We start from the raw sequence: 21,166 nt of genomic DNA on the forward strand, positions 1-21,166 counted from the left end.
TCCATTGTTTTGTGTACCTGAAACTAATTTTTAAAACAGGCAAAATAAAAATAAAATAATTTCCTCCTCTATAAAAAAAAATGCTTGTCACAGCAGACACAACAGATAGAAATCATGATGATTGTTATTTGCAGTGTTTCGTTTGGGAAGTGGATTTGGAGCGGAGGGAATATGGTGTTTTTGTTCTTTTTTTAAATAACTCCATTGAGGTAAGACTAAAATGCAATAAACTAAACATACTTTAAAGTATAATATTGGATAACTACACACACGCAAAACCATCACCACCGTTAAGATAATGAACATATCTATCATCTCCAATAGTTTCTTCGTGTCCCTTTGTCATCCATCCCTCTTGTTCCCCATTCCCAGAAGGCACTGATTTGCTTTCTGCCCCTATAGATTAGTTTGCATTTCCTAACATTTAATATAAATTAATCACCCCTTATGTGTACTATTTTTGTCTAGCTCCTTTCACTCAGCAACATTATTTGGTGATTTAGCCATATTGATATATGTATAGAGTTTATTTCTTTTTATTGCCAAGTAGTCCATTGTCAGATTTATATAAATCTTTCATCAGATTTATCCCTAAGTATTTCATATTTTTATGCCACTATAAATAGGATATTTTAACTTAGGTTTCTGCTTGTTTGTTGCTATTGAAATGACCTTTTCTAATTTGTTAATATGGTAAATTACATTGGTGTTTCTATAATAAATGTAAGGTTATTCAAGTTATCTATTTCTTACTGTATAAGTTTTGGTAGTCTGTGTCTTTCAAGGAATTGGTCCATTCTATCCAATAAATTTATGTGTATAATATAATATTTCCTTATTATACTTATAATGTCTGTATCTTCAATACTTCTAATATTGGTAATTTGTTCTCTCTATCTCTATTTCTATCTCTTTCTCTCTCCCCTGACTAAAAATTTACCAATTTTATTTATCTTTTCCAAGAACCAGCTTTTGGTTTTATTGACTCCATTAATTACATGTTTTCAATTTCATTGATTTATGCTTCCATTTTTATTATTTCCTTCTTTCTGCTTGCTTTAGGTTTAATTTGTTCTTTTTCTAATTTCTTAAGGTTGTTTTTAGAGCGTTCTTCTTTTCTAATATATGCATTTAATATATGCTATGAATGTCCCTCCTAAGCTCTGATTTAGCTGCATTCCACAAATTTTGATATGTTGTACTTTCATTTGCATTTAGTTCAAATATTTTTAAATTTTCCTTAAGACTTCTTCCTTTTGGTCCATGGATTATTTAGAAGTGTGTTGCTTGTTTCCAAATATGTAGAGATTTTCTAGAAATCTTTTGTTATTATTTCTAGTTTAATTCCATTGAAGCCAGAGAACATACTTAGTATAATTTCCGGGTTTTTGTGTTTTTAATTCATTAAGGTTTATTTTATGGCCCTAGATATTGTCTATCTTAGTGATTGTTCCATGTGGACTCAAGAAGAACATGTATTTTGCTGTTGTTGGATGTGTTCTAAAATGTCAATTTGATTAAGTTCGTTAACAGTGTTTTTCAAATCTTCTGTATCTTTACTGATCTGTGTTAATTGTGAATCAGTTTCAATGGGCTGGTTTTTCTCCTTACAATGAGATTTATTTTCCTGCTTGTTTGCATGCCAGGTAATTTTTGATTGGGTGCAAGACATGGTGAGTTGTATCTTCTTGAGTGCTGGACATGTTTGTATTCTTATACATATTTTGTCTTTTTTTCTGGGATGCAGCTAAGTTACTTTCGATCCGTTTGGGTCTGTTTGGTCTGTTCAGGTCTTGCTTAGGCTTTATTCGGTAGGCCCAGAGGAGTATTCAGTCTAACGATAGTTTTTTCCCATTCTTCTTGGTGTCATGGGAGTCATAAGGTTTTCCAATCTGGCTGGTGGGAGCAGATGCAATTCCCAGCCTGGTGTGTGTAAGTGGCTCTGTTACATGGGTGATATTTTCCCCTAACCCACAAGCAGTCTCCTCACATATGTGTCCTATTTAGAACTCAGGTGAAGACTTGAGACCCTCTACAAATCTCTGAAGATCTTTCTATGTGTAGCTCTCTCCTTTCCAGCGCTCTGTCCTGTGAACTCTAACCACATTGGTCTCTCCAGACTCTCAGTTCCATCTCAACTCAGGGAATCCACTGTGCTCTCCATGCACTACATACAGCCGAACGCTCTCTCAAGGGAGGAAGCCACTACAATCATAGGGCTCACCTCATTTGCTTCCCATCTCTCAGAGATCACTATCCTCCATTGCCTGATTCCAACATCTTGCAAACGGTCATTTTATATGTTTTGCTGATTTTTGGTCCTTTTAAATGGTAGAAAAACATCTAGTCCCTATTAGTCTATCGTGGCCAGAAGCAAAAGTCCCCCACTTTTATTCTTTACATACTTTTACACTGCGTGAATGTTTACTGTATGCTTATATTCTTTTCTAAATTAAAAAAGACATACTAATGAAGGTTAAGGTAAGGTGAGGGAATAACCCAGTCCAGCAGTTATCTGTGATGTGTCCTTTCCCTGGGCTTTACATCCTGGTGCCACCTGAAGTGGGGATCCTGGAGCCAGCGTGTCAGCCACTGCCAACTTCAGCTTCTGGTGACTGCACCTGCCCGTCTCCACGCTCAAGAAAATTGTTTTCAATTCTACAACAGTGACTGTGGGAAAGTGCACATGAAACGAGCCAGGTCATTGGAACACAGCAAGTCAGGCTAAGATGGTCCCTCCCTGGGCTGGGATGTAAGTGACAGGTGTCCTCTTACTGCTCACACATGCCCCGTGATTAAACATCACTTTTGAAGTTTCTCCAGCTGCTTAGTGGCCAGGGCTCCGGCCACATTACATCAGGCAGATAAAAACTGAAGCAAAGGGCACCAAGACCTTGGCTCCTGACATTCTGCCACGGGCTCTGCGAGAGCCCAGCTGGCACATTAAATCACTGGAGTCCATAGGAGATGCCCCAGGGACTGAAATAAAGGGAAGCAAGAGGGGGAAAGATTGAGAGCACTGCAACATGTGTTCTTCTTTGAGAGTGGCATGGTCCTATTACTGTCACTTTTGGCAGAAGGGGCATCAGGTAAGATCCAGGAGGCTCCACCCATTATGGAAAGACTACCCCAGGTGCCTGGCAGCAGAGACAAGGCCAGCCTGTCGGCAGGGTGTTGTGGGTGTCACAGAAACAGACAGCTGCTCTGTCGGCATTTGACCTGCAGGCCACAAGACAGATTTGTAAAGGAGAAAACATCAGTCATTTCAGCTGTATGGTGGATTGGTGCATTGAGCACCTACTGTGTGTCAGGCCAGTGCAGGTCCCAGGGATGCAGCAACAACAGGCCAGGTGAGGCCCCTGCCCCACGGACAGCCATCATGATAAACAATAACAACCACTAAATAATAATAAAACCATCATTCCCGGCTTGCCGACTATAGGCCCAGCTCTGTGCTAAGTGCTCCACATGCATTATTTTCATTTGATCCTCACAAACACCCTTTGAAGTAAAACTTGACAGAAAAGGAAACTGAGGCTCAGAAAAGTTAAGGCGTGACCCAGTATGACATGCTTTGTAAAAGGCAGCTTTCGGGTATAAACCCAGACTCCCTGTCTCCAGAGCCTTGCTCCCCAATGCCCTGCAGGGTCCAGCATCTCTTGTTCTCTAGAACTGCTCTGGGGCCGTGGACCTGAGTGCCCTTCCCGGTTGAGCACTGTGTGGCAATGAGTGAATCGTGAAGTCCTGGACAACTGGCTAAGTCACCCTGCCCTGGGTATCTACTTGAGTGATTTTTAACAACTCAACTCAAGAGGAGGTTTTCTAATTATTGTTTTTAAAAATCCTATGTGTCTCTAAACCCAGCTTTTCCCAGTGCTCAAATTTTATCCCCTACATTATGTACCTTCCCTCTGACTCCTGAGTTAATCAGTCAGGCATGGAGACCTAGAGTCTCTTGGGCAGGTCCGTAGGTTGGGAAGGGGCTGAACTGGGGCAGTGGAGATGCTAGAGGGGGCTCCCCTGAGCTTAGTTGTCCGACACCTGGGAGACTAAGCTCTGAGCTGGCAAGGTGAAGGTGGAGAGGATACTGAACAGGAGAGTGGCTCATCCAGCTCCCAGTTTGGGGACCTTAGGCCTCAGTGTCCTCATCTGTAAAATGGGGATAATAAATTCAAAGTGGAAAGTGATGGGATAATATGGCAAGACACACAAATGCCAATGCTTCGCACAGAGCAGCTGCTCAGAAAGTGTTAGGCTTTCTGTGCCCACAGCTCCTTCCTGCAAGGATAAAGTCACATGGAGGCCACTTGGAGTTTTTCATGCAAATGATAGCAAACCTAATCTAAGCTTACTTAAGAATAAAAGGAATATATTGGATGCAGTAACTGAAAAGTCCGTGGGTAGTTCCAGTTTCGGACCTGGCTTCATCCAGGGGCTTCACATAATCTCCCCAGGACCTGATTTCTCTCTCTTCCACCTCTCACTTCCAATTCCTCTGGTCTGGCTACATCCAGACACACCTTCTACTGCTGGAGACAAGATGGCTGCAGCAACAATGCATCTGTTCTGCAGGCCCAAAGAGTCTTTCCTTAGACTCCGCGAAAGTCCTGGGACTCCATCTGATTTCCTCCCTGATCTTTATGATTTCTGCTCTTCACCTTCCTTTGAATTTAATTTGCTCTTCTTCTTCTAGTTTCGTAAGGTACCAGTTTCAGTCATTGATGTGAGATCTTTCTGCTTTTGGAATAGAAGTTTTGGAAACAATAAATTTTCCTCTAAGTACTGTTTTAGGTGCATCCCATAAATGTAATATGCTGTGCTGTCATCTACATTCAGTTCAAAATACTGTCAGATATCCCTTTTGATTTTCTTCTTTGACCCACAGATAATTTAGAAATGTGTTTTTAGTTTCCAAATATTTGGTGGATTTTCCAGAGAACTTTCTGAATTGTTTCTAATTTAATTCCATTGTAGTCAAAACATACTTTGCATAACAAATTTTTTAAAATTTATTGAGGCTATTTTATGGCCCAGAATAAGGTCTGTTTTGGTAAATGTTCAATTTTACTTGAAAATAAATGTATATTCTGCTGTTGTTGGGTGAAATTTTCTATGAGTATCAATCAGATTAATACTGTCACTAAAATTTTCAAAGCTTACAAATTTTCTACTTGTTTTATCAATTATCAAAGAGAGGATATCAAAACCTCTGACTATAATTGTGGATTTGTCTATTTCTCCTTGCAGTTTAGTTAGTTTTTGCTTTATGTATTTTGGAGCTCTGTTATAAGGAGCATTAAAGCTTATAATTCTTATGTTTTCTTGATGAATTGACTACTTTATCATTATGAAATGTTCTTCTTTATTCCTGGTATATTCTATACCTAAGATTTACCTTTTTTGATGCTAATATGGCCACTCCAGATTTGTTTTGATTAGTGTTAGCATGGTGTGTATTTTTCAATCCCTTTTACAGTTAAGCTATTTATTTCTTTCTATTTAAAAAAATACATAAAAAAGTAAAGTGCATTTCTTGTAAGAAGCATACAGTTGGATCATGCTTGTTTATCCAATATGCCAATCTCTGCCTTTTAATTAAGGTAATTAGACCATTTATATTTAACATTATTATTGATGCAGTTAGGTTTATTTTCATGCTATTTGTTTTCTATTTTTTTCAACTGTTCTTTGTTCCCTTTTTGCTCTTTTTCTGTCTTCTTTGGATTGAGTTTTGTGTGTGTGTGATTCCATTTTATTTTATTTCTAAACTTATTAGATACATCTCTTTGTTGTGGTAGTTTGGTTTAGGGTTCATAGTACACAGTTAACTTATCTCAGTCTACGTTTAAATGATATCACATTGTTTCATGTATAGTGTGAGAATCATAGAACAATATATTTTCTTTTCTCCCTTCCTGACCTCTGTGCTATTTTTCTGATACAATTTATATCTGTGTATGTTATAAAGCCCATAATACATTGTCTTTACTCCTCCTTTGGAACCAATTATCTTTAAAGAGATTTGAATAATAAGAAAAACATCTTTTATTATTTACCCATGTAGTTACCATTTCCAGTGATTTTCATTCTTTGTTTAAGTCCCTATTTCCATCTGGTGTTATTTTCCTTATGCCTGAAAGACTCTCTTTAACATCTCTCATAGTATGAGTCAGCTGGTGACAAATTTGTCCAGAACTTGGTCCTTGGGGCTTTTGCACCCAGAAGCCCAACATCACAATTTCCCCAAGGATGGTACCCTCCACAAATTAAAAATGACCCAACATTTCCTGTCAACCTGGGGAGGAGAGAGTTGGATACAAACACTACAGGGCCACTAAATCTCAGTCACACCCGGTCCTCTTTATGATTAATATCAAAGGAGGGGTTCCTTAGAGCTGATGCTCTGGGAAACAGATGGGAAGAGGGTGCTGCATGTTGAGCACCTACTGTGTGACAGCGCTGTGCTAAGTGTTACACATACCTTAAAGGATTGTAAAGAGGATGAAATGAGCCCCCTACCTGGTATATGTTACCCCTCAGTGAAAGATAACTATTATGATTATCTTCCTCAATAATTTTAACAACCTCATGGGACAGGCATTTTGACCCCTGAGTTACAGATGAGTAAACCAGGCTTAGAGAATTGAATCAGTGGGGCAACTGGGATTCAGACCCCGATTTCGATCCAAAGCCTGGATACATCACCTGTTTTGTCCCAGTTCTCCAGGCCAGGAGCCAGGGATGGCAGGGGCAGAGCAGGACTGACCTTCAGACAACTGAGCCCCTGGCCAGAAGAAGCATGGAAACAAATGTCCAAGAAATGGCGCTGCATTGAGCCAGACTGACAGCTCAGCTCAGAAATCAATCTGAAGGGTCTGGGCAGGGATGAAAAGAGGCCCCTGCAACAACAGGGCAGGGGGAGGTGGGAATGCTCAAAGATGGGTCTGGGGCTGTTTGCACAAAAACCCACCCCACTCCACGTGCCCAGATCTGTCCCCAGCACGTGGAGAACTCCACAGCCCATTTCATCTTTTCCTTTGAACGAATCAGTGTGTTTTTGTGGCAGCGAAGCAGCATGAAAGTACAGCGCATTCAGGCATCAGAGGTGTTTAAACAGATTCTGCGGGTTTTAATGGTCTCCCCCAACTGGTGACTAACCAGTTGCCCCCAGCCAGGGGTCACACAGAAACTGGCTGTGGGCTCTCAGAGCCCTGAGTTTTGATCCCCAGCACAAACAAGAAACATCTGCTTTCTCTCTTTTCGTTTTTTTCTCTTTTTCTCCTGTTTTCTTTTCCTCATCCTCCCTTGCTGCTTGTCATCTCCTGAGGACAGAGAAATGTGATCTCAGAATGGTGTTGCCTTCCTTTAATCAGACCCTAATCCCTCATCACAGAGCTGAAGGTTTCAAGAAGACAAGGAAGGCCGCTGGTGGTCATTAACACTTCCCTGCCCTCTGGAAAACAGGAATTGTTCCAGGGTGTAGATTTCTTTTGAAGGAGCTTTAGCAAGGGAGACTCTGGGAGGCCAGCCCGTGGATTAGCAGATGCCTCACCCTTTCCCCCAGAAAAGCAAGAATTCAGAGGAAAAGACGGTTGCCAAGCTGAGAACTGAGAAGGTGAACCTTGAGGCAGGGCTAGGAAGACCCCATGATGGGGCTGGAGCAAACCTGGCCCCCACCACCAGGATGACTGCGTGCTCTGGGAGGGCGCGGGGAAGAGAGGGAAGACGTCCGGATCAATTCTGCCAACTTTGCAAGACTGTTCTAGTTTTAAACCTCTCCTCATTTTCTTTCCCTGCCACCTCCCATCACACTGTATTAATTAAAATGGTCTTCTCCATCCCAGAGAGGATCCCTGTGGCTACGACCAAAGTGGAGGGCACTTTACGGAGAATCAGTAAATGAAACCAGGGCCAGGCAGACCTGACCAGAGACAGAGAGAAGCTGTTGCAGTCCTCAGGGGAGAGACGATGTGGCCTGGAGGACAGAAGGCCGGTCCTGCCAGGAGGCCGCAGATGGAGTCAGTGAGACGTGGTGACTGTGGCCATGTAGAATTGGCCTGAGAAATGTGTATGAAGTTGCTCCAACTACGTAGCAGGGCCCATACCTAAGCCAGCACAGGGTCCACAAGATGATGTTTCTAAGGCAGAGTGACATTCCTCAGTGAGCACGCAGACATGAAAGTGTGGGCTCGAGGAGCACAGACGTCGGCCATCACATTTCTCTCTCTTCTCCCGTACATTCCAGCCTGGGGTCTTTCTTCACCACCCTCCACATAGGATTCTCCTGTCTCCTCAAGACTGACCTGTAGTTCAGGGCTGGGCCCATTAGCCCACCCTAGCTGGTGGCCTTGTCTCTTTCTGGGTCTCAGTTTCCTCCTCTGCCAAGAGGGTTAATGCCCTCCCCACATCTCCCATTGTTGGGGCTGCTGTGAAATCACGGCAGTGAGAAAGCCAGCAGCGGCCTGGCATGGGGGCACAGAGGCGACAGGGATCAGCATCGGTGCACGTCTGTTCCGTTCCCTTAGATGACATTGGGTTTTACCAAAGTTGGGGGGGTTCCAGGATCCAGCACAAAGTAGGACCTTGATCAATAAATGTGTCACATGAACACATTAGTTAACGGGGTTGAAGTCTGGCTTGACATTTTATAGCTTCCTAACCTCCAGCTAGAGCATGGAGTCATACATTCCCGGATTTCAAGTCAAACAAAAACCTCAGTAAAACAGACTCAGTCAGAGAAGAGGCTAGGGGCGGAAAGACAGAAATATTTTTAGAAACACTTCAGGGAGACAGGGTGTCCATTCGAGCTGCATATTTGATTGAATGTTCTGCTGTCACCATCTTGAAATTCTTAATAATTGTATCTTTAATTGTGTTTCGTAAGTGAAGTCCGATGGGACAATGGAGCACATGCGTGTTAGCAGAGGGTGTACCTGACATGGGTATGTCCACTGTTTCTCACTGTTCCCATCCATAGACAGCATTCTTGATGCCCCATGGGCTCCAGCAGACCCAGAATGCGTGGTGGTTCAGCAAAACTCAAAGTGCGTAGAAGGCAAGTGTTATGTCTATGTGTATATAGGTGGGATACTGACAGCCCCAAAAGGCTAGGTTTTCTGCTTGAACCAGAATGCTCTACAAGTACATAAATAAGTCAATGGTATGCTAAGAAACATAAATGCTAAGAAAGCTATTGTATTCTTTCTTACTCATGTTCCATCTCTGTATTAACCAACGACTTATGTTGAAAATTATGACAGGAATAAAGGGAAAGATAAAGCCTCTCATGGTTCCTTTCCTTCCAGGCCTTCCTTACTCACCAGTACCAAATGTGGAGCGTGCTAGAGGCATGTCCACATATCAAGAAGTGAAATAAAAGCTGTAGAGCTGGTTTTGTGTAGAGTTTCCACTCTTCCAGTAAGCATGAAATACATATGCGTGAATGAGTTATAAAATACAAATTGTGTAACTTCAATGATTCCATATGTAAATGAAATGCTCTTGTATTTGCATTTAAAACTGGCATTGCACAATATAAAGATGAATGGTAAAGTTCATGCTAATAATTTAAAATTCTAATCTTCTTTACTTAGAACAACATGAAATAAAAAATAAAACCCACCATGACAAGATGAGAGAGCGACTGTGGCAGAAAGGAAAAAGTTTTATTTTTTAGGATGTTTCATGGTACTTTCTTCCAGCGTTTTGAACAAGAGCCCCACATATTCATTTTTCTCTGGGCCCACAAATTATGTAGCTGGTCCTGCAGGGAGAAGCCAGGTTCCAACGCAGAGGCTGGGTTTCTGTTATATAACTTCTCAGCTAGCAGGATGTGCTAATTAAGCACTGAATTTTAGAAAATGTGAGTTGGGAGGAATCTTTTAATTAACTTTCCTCTGAATGTAGGGAGAAGGTGGATGGAAGGGAGCCCTGCATGAGAGTTGATGGTGAGAATGGGAAGAAGTGATGCAGGAGGAGGGGAAAGACTGGGGTCTGAGGAGCACGCACTGCTGCATATGCCTGGCACTGTACCCATCACTGTGCCCGGGCTGTCCCCACACATCTCACTTCATACCCCAGCAATCCTGGGAGATGGATTGTCATCCCCTTTCACAGATAAGGACACTGAGGCTCTGAGTGGTGAGGCCACTGGTCCAAGGCCCCACAGCTAGTGAGGGGCAGAGCAGGGACAGAGCCACCTCCCCACAAGCACTGATGGAGGCTGGTCCTCTGCCAACCATGGAGACGGAGACACTGTCACTGCCCTCCAGGCCCCCCAGTCCCAAGGGGCACAGATGATGACAATGCAGTGGAATCTGATGGGTAAGCACAGGCCATGTGGGAGCCACAGGGGGACCTGACCCAGCGTCGGGTGTCAGGGGGCTCTCCGAGAAGGAAGAAGAGAAAGGAAAGAAAGGAGGGGGAGAGGAATGAAGAGGAGGAGAGGGGGAGGAGGAACTCCCTCAGGTGAAACAATCAGCTCAAAGTCAGGGCAAGAATTATTCGGGAAACTTCAGACTCTAGGTCAGCCATGCCTGGGCTCTCCTCCCTTCCTGCCGCTGATGAACTGTGTGACCTGGGACAAGTCAGTTCACCCCTCAGAGCCCCAGACTCCCCTCCAGAAAAGTGGGAGCAGCAGTGCCCTCCTAGGGACAGAGCGAGGGTTGACGGGGTTCAGCATGAACATGGCCCCTGTGCACAGTAGGCGCTCAGTAGATGCCAGCCCCCCTCCCCTGCAAAGGCGGGCACACTCTGTAAACTGCATCCAATTCAGAGCTAAGAACCTTTGAATGAATCCTTTATCCAGCTGCCTCCAAACTCCCAGCCCCACCCCTCCCACCTCAGCCCCACTTCTCCTAACATAACTTGTGTGGTTTTTGTGGGATTTGTTCCATCCACTCCATACAATAAATCTTTCAGAATGTTTAAATTCCAGTCCTTTTTGGAACTTCCCCCTCCTCCCCCAGGGGAATGGCTGTGTTCGGCAAAGGTCACACATGAAACAGGCCATATCAGACAGGAAGAGGGGGCAAGGAGTCTATTACGGAGCAGCTGCCATTCATTAGGGGACATCGCAGGTCCCCCTCCAAGGAGCACATGCTCAGCCAGGGCTGCAAAGCCCAGAGGGACGCTCTCTTCTCCCCACCGCCTCCAAAATGCGGGATTTAGGGGCTGCTTCTAACAGCAATGATGTGAGCTCTGTTTACTGAGCGCCTGCTTCCTTGGGCCCCCGAACCCTGCACAAGCCACACTGTTGTCATCCCCTCTGCACAGATGGGGACACGCAGCACTGAGAGGTGAAGGGGCTCCCCAAGATCACACCTGGGATTTGAACCCAGGTCTGGCTGGTGCTAAGGCCCCTGCTCCTCTCCACTACTCTCCTGCACTCGGGGAACACGAGAGGATTTCCACAGAAAAGGTGAGCAGAGAAATCAGCCCAATCCTGCTGATGCTCACCAGGCTTTGCATTCAACCCACTCCTCTGGTCATTTGCATATATTTGCATGTGATGGCTCCAGAGGCCTCAAGTATAGGCAATAAAATCAATTAATTAGTGCAACCAACTAGTGGGCACTTAGCTGTAGGATGCCCTTCACCAAGGTAAAAAGTGGAATAGATTTTGAAAATGCTCCATCTCATCACCTCCTGGTTCAGTAGAGCTGACCCTGAAGTAGGCTTAACCCCTCAATTTTCTGGAACAAATTAGATATCGGTGACATAGATACAGACACAGATATAATGATATGGATATGGATATGAACATGGACGTAGATAGACACAGACATAGGCACATAGACAGATACAGATAAAACTGGGATCATAACAGGATGGATTGTGGCCTCTGTTCTCTGCAAATGCACCACAGGCAGAATTCCCAGCCCAGAGCTCGTGGGTGCTCAGACACCCTCCCCAGAGGTGAAGAGCAAAGGCAGGTGGTGTGGCCCAGGTCTCACAGAAACCCTGAGGGTACTGGGCGCTCCTCCCGATGGGCTGCTCTGACCTGCCCTCCAGGGCCCACCCATTAATGCCCAGTCCCTGAATGACCGGGCGGCAGGGGGGCGTGGAGGGGGGGAGGGGAGGGGGGCTGATGGTGTGGAGGGGAGAGGTGAGCGGGGACCTGGGGACAGGAGATCCAAGGGAGTCACACCAAGCTCTTTAAACTGCCCTGCCCCCTTCACGCCACAGGAGGGCCCTTGGCTGTTCACAGCTGAGACCAGTCACCCACAGGGCTGGGGCGTCTTCCACACGCTGGGGAGGCCTGGACAGCAGGGTGGAGCCCGTCTGACGCACAAATGAATGAATGCACTGCAGAGGAGGAGCAGGAGACTGACGGGAGAGTGAATCCATGCCTGATTGGGCGAGTGCACGGACCTGATGGACAGGTGTGAAGGAGAGAGCAGGCATGAATGCACCCTGAGGAATGGAAGGCAGAGGGACACACGCAGGCGCGAGGAAGCAGAGGTCTTCCTGCACTGTCTCCTTCAGTCTGTGCTGCTGCCCTGGGGAAGAGCTCCGTCATCAACCTCACTGCACCCAGGAGGGCAGAGAGGTTAGTTAACTTGCCCCACGTCATGGAGGCAGAACTGAGATCCCAGCCCAGACACCAGGCCCCCACAACGCGCCTCTGGCTGCTTTCCCAGATCTGCCATGGCCATTGCTTTGGCCCAGGCTCATCAGGAGACTTGGCCTTCTTTACTCCCCAGTTGACGTTTGAAGAAGACTTAATAAAATCCAGCTCTTTATGTCAGAGTAAAACCTTGCCAGATCCTCCTAAATTACTCCAATGTTCCGGTGCTGGGTTTCACCATCAAGTCGGTCCATGTGGTTAAGACTGGGTGTTGGCCGGGAGCTAGCGGATTTCATCTTTCCTGATGATTGTTTCTGACATGTCTTAGTTTGTTTGACTTTCCTGACCCCGCCTGGCCAATGGGGCCCCAGGAGGCCGGGTGGCTGCCCTCTGTCCCCAGGCTGAGGCTGGGTGCCAAAGGAGGGTGGGTTGTCTTTGCAGGAGACCACGTCTGCCTGCCACGGCTGCCAGTGCCCTCGTTCCACCCATCTGGATAGTGGCATCCAGGGTTCCACTACCCCTCAGACCATGCCTGCAGCCTCAGCCCCACATCCCGACACTCCAAGAATACTGTGTGCTGCTCTCCATGTTACTCCTGACATGCTCGTAGGTCTCAGGCCTTTGCACAGGCTATTCCCTTCACTAGGAATACTTTCCATGTCTTCTCCATCTGGAGAAATCCTGCTCACCCCCCAAGCCCAGCATGGATCGTGGGGTGGGGAAGGGAGCTATTATATTTACCCTCCTGCCACGTCACCTACCCTGCTGAAGGTGTGAAAAGGAGGCTGGTGGTGGGAGCTGTTGCGTGAGGCCATGACAAGCGCTTCCCCAGTGAAAGCCATCAGGCTCCTTACCAGAATCAGCTCCTGACAGTAATAGTAATACAAACGCTAATAATAAAACCACCACCCCTTCCCAGCAGCGCTGAGCCTGTGCGGAGCTCCAGGCCGGCACTCCACCCCTCATCGCACATATTGAACCCTCTCCACTGCCCTGCAAGCTGCTACTGATCATCCCCACGTTACAGAGGAGAAAACAGAGGTTCACGGATGTATAGTGACCTGTCTCGTGTCCCTCGGCCACAGACAGAGCCAGGCTGAACCCCGGACACCTCACTTGGGGCTCCCGGGCCTCCTCAGTGTCTCCCCAGCTCCGGCCGTTCCTCTGGCCCTTCTGTGCTTCTTGCCATCGCCCCCCTCTACCTGCATGATACCGACTCAATCCTTCCCTTTAAATTGACTTACAATGGGCTCCCTTTTTCAACATGCCTCACCCTGAGCAATAATATCCATGAAATCAAAAGTTCAATGCGCTAACTGCCTGTGGGTATTTGATGATACCTACACGACTGGTGAAATAGAAAATATTAATGATTGCCTGGGCACTGCCTGTAGTCACCTCTCACACTCCCAGTGAGCATGTCGCACTCCCCTGAGAGTCTCGGGCCTGCTGCTGGGCCTCCATCTGGGTGATGGACATGCCCTGGCCTCCCCCAGCCCAGCCCAGGACAATGGTGCTTTCTCTTTCTCCTGGCGAGGCCCCACCCTCACCTCTTGCCCCAGGCTGAGCCTCAGCAAAGGAAATACCATCAACTGGAGGGGGGGTCAAAAGGCTGTGATGGCCCCAATAGCCACTTAGAATGGGATGTATGTTGGGGTGCTCCCCACACACCTCTCCTCCCTCCCAAAGGAAGCCCTGGGCACCAGGAGCAGAATTCCCAGCTCTGCACCACTCCAGGAGAGAAGCCAGGAGGTGCCTTCTGTTCATCTGCAAAGGGTCCTGCCAAAAACTAAGACAGGAAACTGCAAAGGAAAATCTGACAACAAGAAAAGAGAACAGAGCCTTCCAGAAAAGCAGCCGCTTCCCCAGCCACAGGAATCGGGGGTGGGGGGTGGGAGGGAACAGGCAGAAAAGGCTCCAGCCTAGAGTGGGGGCTGCAGGGGTTGGGAAAAGCGTGCTGAGACAGGGTGTCTGTTCTGGGCCCACACTCCAGGGGAGGCAGTCAAGCTGGAGGACGTCCAGATGCAGCAGCAGCAGCAGGGGAGGGGACCCCAATCCAATTACCCTGAAGAGTACGTGGGGGAACGAGAGGACTTCCACTGGGAAAGAGAAGCATTAGGGGCCGTGTGGGGCAGACAGGCCTGGGTTCAAGTCCCAGCTCCTTCTCTTACCACTCATTGCAAATCCCTCTGCTCTCTGAGCCTCGCGCCATCTGTGAAATGGGGTGAGCTAGAATCTGTGTCCTGAGGCGGTTCTGAAAAATAACAAATGCTTAGCACCTGGGAAGCACTCAGTATGTGTCAGCTCTCACAATTTTTGTTATTTAATATCACTTAGTGTTGTGTCAGCTGTGGGCAGCAAAGGGAACAAGTGTGTTTTGGGGTAGCCCCAGATATCATTCATTAATTCGTTTACTCAATAAGTGTTTTTACTCAACATCTGCTGAGTCAGACACTGTGCAGGGTGCTGAGTGTGGCTACAGGGTGGAGCTGGGGCCCATCTGGGAAGCAGAGCTGAGCTCAAACGAGGAAATCATTTACCTGCAGTCACACACACACACACACACACAGTGGGCGCATTAGGAAGGACTGAGTCTCTCTTGCTAGCAGTGGGGGTTCAGGAACATTCACACTGATCACATGCCTACTGTGCGCAGGTCACAAGCTGAGGCACAATTCATGGCAGCGTCTCACTGAGCCTTGAGTAGAAGCCTGGGAAGCAGGAAGTGTTCACCCCACTCACAGACAGACGGACGAGGAGGCTCAGAGAAGGGGAGGGACTCCCCCAGCGTCTCCTGTGCTGGGTGCTGGAGCAGGTCTCCCACCCAGGCCTGGGCAGAGGCAGGGTGACCACTTCGAATCCCCCCACCCAGGGTCTCCTTAAAATGCAGGCTCCAGGGCCCCCTACCCATTTGAAGACTTAGGATCCCAGGGCTGGGTTCTGGGACTCCCAGGGGAATTGGGGGCAACAGAGGCCACACTAGGGAACCCCTGTAGAGAGATCAGCTGGGCGACCTTCGCTTTCCTGGAGTCTGAAAACCCACAGTTCTGTAAACAGCTCGGCTTGCTAGCTACACAGTGACTCTGCTAATCAGCACCCTCAGCTCTCCCGAGTGACCCCCTAACTGTTCTCTTCCCAGTCTGGGGTGCTGGCAATCCTCCCAGCTACCTGCCCTGGGCCGACCCTCACACACTCTCTCCTAGAGCCTCCCAGGGCAGCTCTGAAGGGGAGCGGGGAGTGGCCCCTAGCACACAAGCCCGTCCCCATGCCTGTCTTCTTCCATATCAATTGCATTTGCATCTGGAACAGATGGGGTGTTGGTACTTCTCCCCCCATTCCTCACAGAGCTTTGGGACAGGACATAGCCATGTAATGAAAAGAGGAGAAATGCAAAACAACCTTCCTAGTGGGATTTAACCATCTTCCCTCCCTTGTAAATCTATTAATGAACTGTAATTGCAAAGACAGATCCTTTATTAAAACCTGGTAATCAATTAATTGTGGGGCAAAGAGCTTCCCAAGACCTGAAGAAGGAAAGAAGTGTATAGTAATTAACTTAATTCTTTATCTATGTAAAAATCAAGAAAACAAAAATGTTGGTTAGAAAGCAACTTGCTGATAGATGTGACTGTCCTGGGGAGGCATGGGCTTTCTCTTTTTCTGGAATTTGTAACCTTCTTTTCATCAAGCAGAGATCCAAGAGAGATGTGGGAATTACATGGAGAGGGTGGATTGCAGAAGAACCCAGAGCAGATGTGGGGAGAACTGGGGTGAGTTAGTAGCAAGACTTTGGGTTTGAAAGACTTCCTGGTGCCAGCCCTGCCTTCCTCTAAATCTGAGAAGATGGTCCTTTTAGACTCAGCCTCTCAAAAGGAGAAGCATGGTCCCCAGGAGGGCGACCATGCTATTGAGGCTGTTTCAGGCAGGGATCAAGTGCAGGTCAAGTTCCCTAGAAGCAGAGTTAGATGGGGGCCCGTACGTGGGCAAGAGGTTACAGAGAAGGTCCTCTCAAGCGAGGGAGCAAGTGATGCAGGGCAGCCAGGCAAGGGTGTGGCCTCAGCCTGAACCCACAGGGAGCCCTGGAGCTCGTAGGGCACTACATGGCTAGGCCCCAGGCAACGAGCCCGGCCTTTTGTACGTGTGTCAGCCGGTCATCAGCTGGAAGTCCACACGTGGGGAGAGGGTAACCTCGGCCTCTCCAGGGTGAGTTGGCAGCCAGTTCACTTCCCCACTGCTAGAACATGGGTGCTCTGACCCAGAAAAGAGAATCTGGCTGGAGCATCAGCGTCCATGCCTGGTACGGGCTGAACTGTGTCCTCCTAAACTTCCTGTGTTAAAGTCCAACCTCTAGAAATTCAACATGTGATCTCATTTGGAGACAGGGTCTGGGTAACACACTAAAATGAAGACGTTAGGATGGGCCTTAATTCAACATCACTAGTGTCCTAATAAGGGGGAAATTTGGACACAGATATTCATACAGGGAGAATTCCACGTGGAGAGGAAGGCAAAGATCCGGGTGATGCTCTTCACACCCAGTCACGCCAGAGCTTGCCGGGAACCCACCAGCAGCTGGGGAGAGGCATGGAACAGCCTCTTCCTCACAGCCCTAAGAAGGAACCGCCCTGCGGAAACCTTGATCTTGGACTTCTAGGCTCAGGAGTTGGGAGACGACACGTTGTTGTAAATGTCACCCAGTTTGCTCAGTGTCGCCAGTCCTAGGAAGAACTAACACAAGGCCCGTCTCTCCAGCCATCAGTAACGTCTGGTGATTCTGCTCAGCCAGCATCGAGCCTCTGATAACAGCCTCCTGTTTCTCCTTGAGGAAACTCTGTTGTGCAGATTGGGTCAATGCTATTGATCTATCCTCAAGTTCACTGATTCTTTCCTCTATCACCTCTGTTCTACTGCGGAGCCATCCCTTGCGTTTTCATTTCAGTCATTGTGGTTTTTACTACTATAATTTCCATTTGGTTCTTTTATAACTTCTATTTCTTTGCTGAGATGTTCTTCCATTTGTTTCCAGAGAAGTCATAATTGCTTATTGAATCATTTTTATGATGGCTGCTGTAAAGCCCTTCTTAGATCATGTCACCATTTGATTTACCTCTGTGTTGGCAGCTGTTGATTACCTTTCTCCTTCAAGTTACGATTTTCCTGATTCTTGGTATGATGACTGATTCTGTTTTTTAATTGTACCCTGGCCATTTTGGATGTGATAAGACTCTGGATTCTATGTAATTAAAATTTTTACCAGCAGTAGTATCAAGAGTCTAGATGGGTGTGCATGCTCAGCTCTGCTCTGGCGTACCTGCAAAGACAGGGCACCAACTCTACTCTTTGTCGTTTCCGAATAGGAATGTTAAGCTCAGCTTCCCACTTGCCCTTCTGACACCAGGGATGGAGAAGCAGAGGACTGGCTCACACCACTCTGTTGCTGCAGGATGGAGGCAGGAGCTAAGTGCCCATTGGGCCCTGCTGACACCAAGGAAGAGGAGAGAAGCAGAAGGCCAACTAGCCCTGCCGGCCACCACCTTATTCTGCCTCATTGATGCCAGGTTGGGGTAGAGTCAGCTCCTCTCTGGGCCCCACTGATACCGGTTAAACGGTGGCTGGGGGCACCAGGTGTGTATAGCTCCGTCTTCCGTCACCACATAACTCATTGCTACCAGGTGGGAGTGGAGGCTTAGCTCACGGCTAGAGCCATCTAGGTGGAATCAGAGCATCTCTGCTTACACAGGGTGGGAGTGGAGGGCTACGATGGACCATCAGCTTCCTGCTCAAACCTGCTGAAAAAGAGGGAGTGAGGGGAGAGTAGTTTTTCTGTTGCTTTTTGGTTGGATGGAGTAAGGCAAATTTTAACACAAAGGTTTTCTGTTATTACGCCACCCTCTTCCCAGTCCATTGGCTTGTGACAGTTTTTCTTGGGGCTTTTTGAGTCTGTGTCTCTTAGTGGTTCTGGTTAGAGGCCTCTGCAGCAGTCTGTCAGGATACATGGGAGGCAGTGAGGAAACCCAGCGAACTCACCACCACGTCAGTCCTCAGTGCTGAGGTCCCTAGGCAGTCCACCTTCTTCTTTCTGTCCTTCAGTCTTCCTGTGCTTGGTATTGTGTTGCATTCAGGGTTTTGGGGTTGTAGAGGGGAATACCTGGGAGGACTGGGGCTACTCCCACTTGGAGGAAAAGGAAGTCTCATCCTTTCCATACTTTATTGTCACTCTTAGATAGAAGAGCCACCCTCACTAACTCCCACAATAGGCCAGCCCCACCCCCACCTTGTTACATGTTTCCATGGCAACCCATGTGCTTCCAGTGTGGCACCATTAGCTGCATTTGTGTGCGTGTGTGTCCTCGATGAATATCAGTCCCCATCCTGCCACAGGGGCCAAGGACAGGGCCTGCTCACTGCTGTGCCCTCTGTGCTTAGCCCAGAGTCTGAAAAGGAAGCGGTGAGATGAATGAAGAGCACAGAGATTGGTTGGGAGTGGAGGGAGACTCCCTTAGATAAAAGCTCGAAAAGGGCCACTCTGAGGTGGTAACATTTCGGCTGAGACCAGAAAGACACAACAATGAAGCCAAGCAGGTGACGCTGTGCGTTTCCAGGCAGAGGGAACATCGAGTGACAGGACCCTGTGGTGGGGCTGAGTCTGATGCATTCCCAGAACCACAAGGAGGCCAGGGGCTGTGGAGGGAGGCAGGGAATAGATCCCATGGTCTCAGAGGCCATGGAGGAGGTTGAGGAGAAGCCATTAAAGGGTTCAGTGAAGGGATACGGGGGCATGATCTGATTGGGGTCACAGAGAGGTCTCCTCTGTCTCCAAGCGAGCTATGGCGGGCTGCAACAGGCACCCCATGCAGGGGCGGCTGAAACACTAGATGAGAGATGAGATGGGGCTTGGAGGGCTGAGTTAGGTTAAGGGAGGAAGTTAAGGTATGGCTGAATTGGGGAATGAACGGCACTCTGTTTGCAGAGGGGTATAGGAGGTAAACCTGGGACAGGGTGTGGAAAGCATCAGACACACGGTAGGTACCCCACTCAGCTCAGGGCTTTCACCCCTCCCCAGGGCCTCTGCAGACAAGGGGCCACACAGTCAGCTCCAGCTCTGAAGGGGATGCTGTCAGCTGGCTCCTGCAGAAGCAGATGGCGTGCTTGTACCTTCTGCCTGTCACTTGTCATGGTAGGTGCCAATTGGAGCCCAATTGTCCTGTCTCAATGCACTCCAATACTGGGGGCCCCCCTAGAAGCATCTCCACAAAGCCTCCTCTGCTAAATCTGGCCCACCTCACTTCAGACCAACCTTCCAGCCACCGCTTACCAAAAATCTGGCATGTTCTCCAGAGACCGTAGATGGGACCCTGGGTTGAATGTACAAGGTGGGGGGGCGTGGCTTTTGAAGCCTGATCCAAGCCTGGAATCTCCATCAAGAATCACAGAGGCAAAGAGCGTTAGTGCTGGAACTCCAGGCATCATCCACTCCAGCCCCTTTAACTTTCAGATGGGGAAACTGAGGCTCACAAGGCTTAGTAAAGGACAGTACTTTGGGGTCAGGCAAATCTTGGATTTGCATTCTAACTCTATCATCTCATGGCTGAGCAAGTGACTTTCCTTCTCTTTTGGTTTCTTCATCTGTAACACGTGGATAATACTAGTAGCCAGCACTTACTCTGGGTCAGACATTGTGTAAGTCATTATATATATTTACTCTTTAAATCTTCAGAACAGCCCTATGAGATAGGTACTGTCATCACTCACTCCATCTTACCTGAGGAAACTGAGGCACAGAGAGCCTATGTAACTTGATAGATTGACCCCGCCAGTAAATGCAGAGCTGGGTTCGACTCCAGCAGGCCTGGCCTTTACAAGTCTGTGCTCCCAGCCCCAATGCTGTCCATCCTTGAAGATGACCTTGAAAGTTAGTGGATAGCTGCCTGGAAAGGGCTGAGCACAGTCCCCAGCATACAGTCAGTGCTCAATAAATGCTGGCTAAGGTGTCAGGCACCGCCCTGAACTCTGGGGAAAGAGCAGTGACTGAGCCAGACCCAGAGCCCTGAGGGGCTTCCAGTCCCATAGAGTGTGGGAGGAGCGACTTTTCAGTTATAGCACAGAGGAGAGCCGGGATTGGAGAAAGACGGGGACCATGGGGGCCCAAGGAGGGAAGTGGAGACAGAGTGGGGAACAGCATGTGCAAAGGCCCAGGACCCAGAGAGGAGCAGCAAGAGCCACTGTGGGCCCTCAGGGGCCAGAAAGGGACACAGCAAGACCTAAGGGGGTTTCCAGGGTCACTCTGGGACCAAGCAGGGATAAGACGAGGAAGGGGTTGAGCCTGGAGTCTGGGAGCAGCGGCTGGGGTGGGGGCTGAGCTCATATGCAGCTCCACACTTCCTTACATTTCATGGGCAAGGGGGACTTTCACAATAGGAGTAGGAGTGTCCTCACTTCCTTCTTCCTGAGTGCTCTAGACTGGGGAGAATGACTGTGTGCACAGACTCTGGAGCTGCTCGGCAATGGGCAAGCCAGGCACCTCCACCTCCCACTTTTCACCCCACCCATCTCCTCTCCCTCCTGGGCTGTTCCAGCACATTAAATGATGAAGCAGCC

Source organism: Rhinolophus hipposideros, assembly GCF_964194185.1.
Source record: "Rhinolophus hipposideros genome assembly, chromosome: 8".
NCBI lineage: Eukaryota > Metazoa > Chordata > Mammalia > Chiroptera > Rhinolophidae > Rhinolophus > Rhinolophus hipposideros.